Genomic DNA, 6,634 nt, shown 5'->3' on the forward strand with positions numbered 1-6,634 from the left:
TGATTTAAATTTGGAACCAGTGATAGCAGTGATTTATTTGTTACAGGAATGCTTGCCAGAATAGAAAAGTGGAATATGATTTATTAAATATTCTCTCTCCCTTTTCTCTAGGCAGTCAAGGCAGGATACAGAACATTCCCTCAGACCATTTTATATTGACAACAATGTGTTGCATGGGCAAGATTGATAGCTGCTAGTCCGGATGATGCAGGGAGCCTGTAAGACTAAGAAAAGACTTGAATCTGGGTCTTCCAATAAAATGCACACTTGGAAACAGGTATAACTTTATGAATGAGGTCTTTTCTACTGCTGAAACAATACTGATACTTTTTACTTTTTTCTTCAAAAAAGTGGGGGGGATGGATCCAAGAAACTATAGACATATCAGCATGACATCAATACCTGGATGCAAGGGTGAAATCTACTTACCTTCCTTACCAGTCCAGAAGTGCATGTGCCACACGCACATGCAAGCATGCACAGAAGGTAAAAACACATTACTTCCTGGTGAAAACAATGACACCCGGGCGAATGGGCGGAGCTTTGCTCCGCCATCGCTACTGGATCGCCAAAATACTGGCCACAATTGCTACCGGATCACGTGATCCGGCCCGATCCAGGAGCATTTCACCCCTGTCTGGATGTCAATACTTCCCCATTGTTTGATTATCTTTTCCAGATTATCTTCTGGAAAAGATAATCAAGCAATGAATCTGTGAACACCTAGAGGCAAACAAAGTCATAACCAGAAGACAACATGGTTTGTCAAAAACAAATCATGCCAGATAAATCTTATTATGTTCTTTCACAAAATGGGAAAATTAGTGGACTAGTGAAATGCTGTGGGTATAATTTATTTGGACTTCAGTAAGGCATTTGATAAAGTAGACCACAACCTACTACTTGATACAATAGAAAAATGTTGGTAGGACAGCATCACCAACAGATGGATTCTTAACTGGCTGACCAAGCACATTCAATGTGTAGTTCTTCATAGAACTGCAGCTACAATCAGTGCTTCTCAAATAGTGGGGCGCGCCCCCCAGGGGGGCTCGAGGCTCCGTAAAGGGGGGTGCGTTTGACCTCGGCAAACACTGTCATAACAAGCTAAGCCCCGTATTTATGTCTCTGTATCCAATCAGAGAACAACGGGAGCATCTGATTGGCTGTCCAAAACCCTTGTGACACGAGCCTGTCGGAGCCATCTTTAGTGTGGGACGTCCGTCCACACTTACTTTGTTGCCCGACGGATGTGCGCCCAATTGATGTTTCGGGGGGCGCGAAAAATGTTTTCTTCTTCCTAGGGGGGCATGACAGAAAATAACTGAGAAGCACTGAGCTACATGGAGGTATGCAGTAGCTCTTCAATATCTTCACCAATGATTTAGATCAGGGGTGTCAAACTTGATTTCATTGGATCAGCATTGTGGTTGTCCTCTAGGGGCCAGGGAGGAGGGGTGTGGCCAAGGTGGTCACAGTAGACAGGGCATGGCCCTGGGACAGGGCCAGCTTTATGTCGCTCATATAGGTGGTACCTGTGGCAGCCAGGTGAGATTGGGGAGGGAATCCAGGTGTCTCTGGGGGCTTGGGCAGTGGGTGTGAGGCTCGTCCCTGTCAGATGAGGTGAGGCGAGGCAGGGGGCAGGCCAGCTGCAGCTGGAAACTTTGTGTGCAGAGAGCGCATCGTCCTTTGTGGAGGGTGATGGTTTCTGGATGCAGCTGCAGCCTGCTGGCCCCTCAGTTGGTGCACACTGCAGCTCCAGAGCCCGCTGCTACCACTGGGCTGGCTGTCCAAGCAGCAGGCAGAGGGGAGAGGGAGGCATGTGATGCAGACTGCTGGATACACTTATTCTGTCCCATTGTCTATTTTGGCTTGCCATCTTATGCGCATGTGCGCCTGCTAGGATTGGGTGGGCCAGGCCTGTGCATGCCTCATGCCTCATGCCTCCTGTGTGTAAGCGCACCTGCCGGGATGGGGTGGGCCAGGCAAAAGAAATGGGGGCCAGCCACTTACAGTTTCCAGGATGGCTGTGTGGGCCAGATCCGACCATATCACGGGCCGGATCTGGCCCCCTGGCCTTGAGTTTGACACCCCAGATTTAGATGATAAAAGGGAAACTCATCAAGTTTGCAGATGACACAAAGCTGGCAGAAATAGCCAACACTTCAGAAGGTAGGCTTAAAATATAGAAGAATCTTAACATACATGGAACACTGGGCCCTATCTAAAAAAAAATGAAATTAATGGTGAGAAAAGTAAAGTTCTATATTTAGGCAAGAAAAACCAAATGCAGAAGTATAGAATAGGTGGTACCTAGCTTGATAGTAGTAACTGCAAGAGGAATCTTGGAGTCCTGGTGGGGAATCTTGGAGTCCTGGTGGGCAATCATCAATAAATATGAGCCAGCAGTGTGCTGTAGCTGCTAAAAAATCCAAGGCAGACCTAGGTTGCATTAACAGAAGGCTAGAATCAAGATCACATGAAGTGTAAATACCACTTTATAATACCTTCATAAGACTATTGGAATATTGCATCCAGTTTTGGTTACCATAATGTAAAAAAGTTGTTGAGACTCTAGAAAGAGTGCAGAGAAGAGCAACAAATATGATTAGGGGACTGGAGGCTAAAACATATGGTTGCAGGAATTGGGTAAAAAGGTAAAGTTTCCCCTAGCACATATGTGCTAGTTGTTCCCGACTCTAGGGGGCAGCGCTCATCTCTGTTTCAAAGCCGAAGACCCAGTGTTGTCCAAAGATGTCTCCGTGGCCATGTAGCCATGGCATGACTAAATGCCAAAGGTGCATGGACCGCAGTTTCCTTCCCACCAAAGGTGGTCTCTATTTTTCTACTTGCCTTTTTTACGTGTTTTCCAACTACTAGGTTGGAAGACGCTGGGACAAGTAACAGGAGCTCACCCCGTTACACAGCACTAGGGATTGGATATGACTAGCTTAATAAAAAAAAAGGACTAGCATCACATGATAGTAGTATTCTAATATCTATAAGACTGGCACAAAGAAGACGAATCAACCTCTTCTCCAAAGCCTGAAGGCAGAACAAAAAGCAATGGTTGGAAACTAATCAAGTAGAGAAGTTAGAACCTAGAACTAAGGAGAAATTTCCTGACAGTTAGAACAATTGATAAGCGGAATGACTTGCCCCCAGAAATTGTGACTGTTCCAACACTGGAAGTTTTTAAAAAGAGATTAGACAACCATTTGTCTGAAATGGTATAGGGTTTCTTTCTTGAGAGGGGTTGGACTAGAAGACCTCCAAGGTCCCTTCCAACTCTGTTATTCTGATAAATGCTTTTCTCAATTTCTTCTCCTTGCATTCCATAGAACTGGGATACCACAAGATCAAAGAAAGAGAGAAATCAATTCTGATTTCATTCAGACATTTTAAAAAAATCCAAATCTTGATACATAAGATAACATATCCATACTTTGTTGTTATAGAAAACTGTTTAGACAAAGATAAAACCTCAAACATTTAGCTGTAATTCCACACCAGGAATAACCGTGTTTTTCTCTCCTTTTCCTCCTGGAGAAGTATAACTAACAGGATAGATGAGCCTAGGTATGTGCCTTTCTGTTTGCAAAACGTAGTTTGTTTTGGAGGCAAACTGCCTTGAAATAAGCAGATATGACATATTCTCCTTGCCGTGAGGGGTTATGGAAGATCAGTCATGCATATATGCTACTGTGAAAAGAGATGGGAGCAAATGTTTCCAGGGAGGGTGTCCCCAGACTATTTTAGGTAACAAAAAGAAGACAACTGCAAAAACAGCAAGCCGCCTATTAATCCAGTGGGCTACAGCAATTCTCTGGAACAAAATAGCTTTCTTCCAGTGTACTTTGCAGGAGGCAGGAAGAAAACTATATAGATAGAGATTCTGGTGAGTTTTCAGTTATTTATTTAGGCACATACATATTGTTATAAACATGAGCAAATGCAAATCAATATTTGTCTTTATCGTGACTCATCTCAACACTTCTGTCATTTCTTTTTCTTTCAAAAAGAAGAAAAATTGTTAAGGAGTAAAAAACAACAAGAACCCCCCTCCCCCCAAAAAAGCTACATAATGCCTGCTGTCCAAAGCATCCCTGCAGGTAGACAAACTGGACGAACCACTTAGTAAATATGTACAGGGCAGTGGTGGATTTCAAAATTTTTTACTACCAGTTCTATGGGTGTGGCTTGGTGGGCATGGCATGGCTTGGTTGGTGTGGCTTGGTGGGCGTGGCAGGAGAAAGGATACTGTAAAATCTCCATTCCCACCCTACTCCAGGGGAAAGTTACTACAAAATCCCCATTTCCTCCTGATCAGCTGGGACTCAGGAGGTAGAAAATAGATGGGAGCGGGGCCAGTCAGAGGTGGTATTTACCGGTTCTCCGAACTACTCAAAATTTCCACTACCGGTTCTCCAGAACTATCAGAACCTGCAAAAACCCACTTCTGGTACAGGACTGTACTCTGAGGTCCCACTGAACATAATGGAATTTCCTTCTGAGTGAACATAAAACTGCACAATAGCAAGGATGGTTAAAATTATATTGTTTCTCATTTGGAATACAGTTTTCTTCATTTCATAATTCTTGAATACATTATAAATCAAATATAATGCTACAGGTTTATCTCCTCCTGTTTCCAAAATTAAGCAAAACTCCCTGTGTAAAGTGGTAGCAGTCAAATGTCCTCCAGTGTTAATTCTACTAAGTAATTGCTATGAGATTAGATGTTAAAACCATCTTTGGCATAGTATTTGCTCTATATGGTCAAATTGAACTTCAATAAGAGCTGCTTTTGATGTCCTCTCTGAGCTCTCATTGCATAACTTGGAATTACACAATTGTTCTTTCAGTATTATAGAAAATCTGATTGCTTTTCTTCCTAACTATGTATGTGATTGTTTTGAAGTTTTCAGTTAAATCTGGGGCTTCACAAAATCTATGAGCCTTTAGAAACCATTCAAATGAAAACATCCACTTACGACCACAATTGATCCCAGAATTTATGTTGCTAAGTGAGAAATCTGTTAAGTGAGTTGTGTTCCATTTTACGACTTTCCTTACCACATTTGTTAAGTGAATCACTGCAGTTGTTAAATTAATAAATTAATTAAATTAGTAAATTAGTCAGTTGTTAAGTGAATCTCTCTTTTCTATTTACTTTGCTTGTCAGAAGGTTGCAGAAGATGTTCACATGACCCCAGGACACTGCAACCATCATAAATATGAACCAGTTATTAAGAGTCCTAATGTAAATCATGTGACAAACCTGTATAGCTATTGTTTGCATACACAATTTTAGCGAAGTTAATTACATGCTTGTTCGTGTTTCAGGAATTTACAACAGACTTGCTGCTTATAAATGGTTTATATTGCTGAAGCATGAAGAAGCATTTAATTAACACCCTCCAATGGCATCTATCCTTAAATATTCAAATCAGTATCTTATATATATATTATATTTGAAAGAAAGTATTTTTTTAAAAAAGGTTTGGTAGTTGAGCTTGTTACTCAGAACAAAAATCTATATTAGAAAATTTGTTTACAAACATGGTTATTTTAGGAAAAGTTCTGTCTGATGATACCCAAAAACATGAACTCTTACCCTGACTAAATAGATTAATATAGAATGTCTACTAATGCTGGTACATTTAAATAATTTTAGGCCTTGGTTTAAATCCTTTTTCAAGGATTGAAAAAGCAGATTTCATAGGCCACATATGTTATTTCATTTTTAAAGCACATAATTTTAAAGTTCTACTTTTTTCCCTACTGCAATTTCAGACTTCAAAATTATTTCCTGTTTTGTAATTTCAGACTTCGTAACTTTGTATAAGGGAGAAAATAATCGCAAACCCTTAGTTTTAAAAAAGACAATACTCTCAGCAGGTGCATGTGTATTTTTAGAATTTTTATAAATCATAGCACCATCCTGATTAAGGAAATAAAATGGAGCTTATTTCTGAATGATTTTATGGTTGCTCGTACAGTCAGCCAGATGTTTAGATCTATCGAGTCTTTCCCAAGACCTAGGACAGGCAGATGGTGTTGCTTGATGGTGTTAAAGATCTCGCTGCAGGATGTAAGGTGTTCCAAGAGAAGCTGCCTTTTGGAACTGACTGGTGGTTATTTTGTCAGTGCTGATTGTGTTCAAGTGGTGCTTCAGATGTTTTGGGCCTTTTATTATTGTTATTATGGTTCATCACACAGTCAACCAGATGTTCAGACTGGAACTGGCATTTTTCTCCATCTATTGAGTCCTTCCAAGAATCTGAGATAGGCAAATGCAGATATTTGATGGTCTTAAAGGTATTGTTGCAGGATGGAAGCTGTTCTGAGCAATACTGTCTTTTGCAATTGACTGATGGTGATTTTTTTCAATGCCAGTGGTGTTCAAGTGGTGCTAAATAGTGTTAGAGAATTTAAATAGGGCATCATTTAAGGAAACTATATATAGAAAAATATTAAGTAAGTTCATTCAAGTACTTCTTGACTTCTGTAACAGAATCATCAGTGCTTGGAACACTTTACCTGACTCTGTGGTCTCTTCCCATAATTTCATTTATTTTATTTATTTATTTTATTTTGTCACAACAATATATGTAGGAATAATACAAAAGAT

The sequence above is a fragment of the Ahaetulla prasina genome, chromosome 7 (assembly GCF_028640845.1).
Source record: "Ahaetulla prasina isolate Xishuangbanna chromosome 7, ASM2864084v1, whole genome shotgun sequence".
Lineage (NCBI taxonomy): Eukaryota > Metazoa > Chordata > Lepidosauria > Squamata > Colubridae > Ahaetulla > Ahaetulla prasina.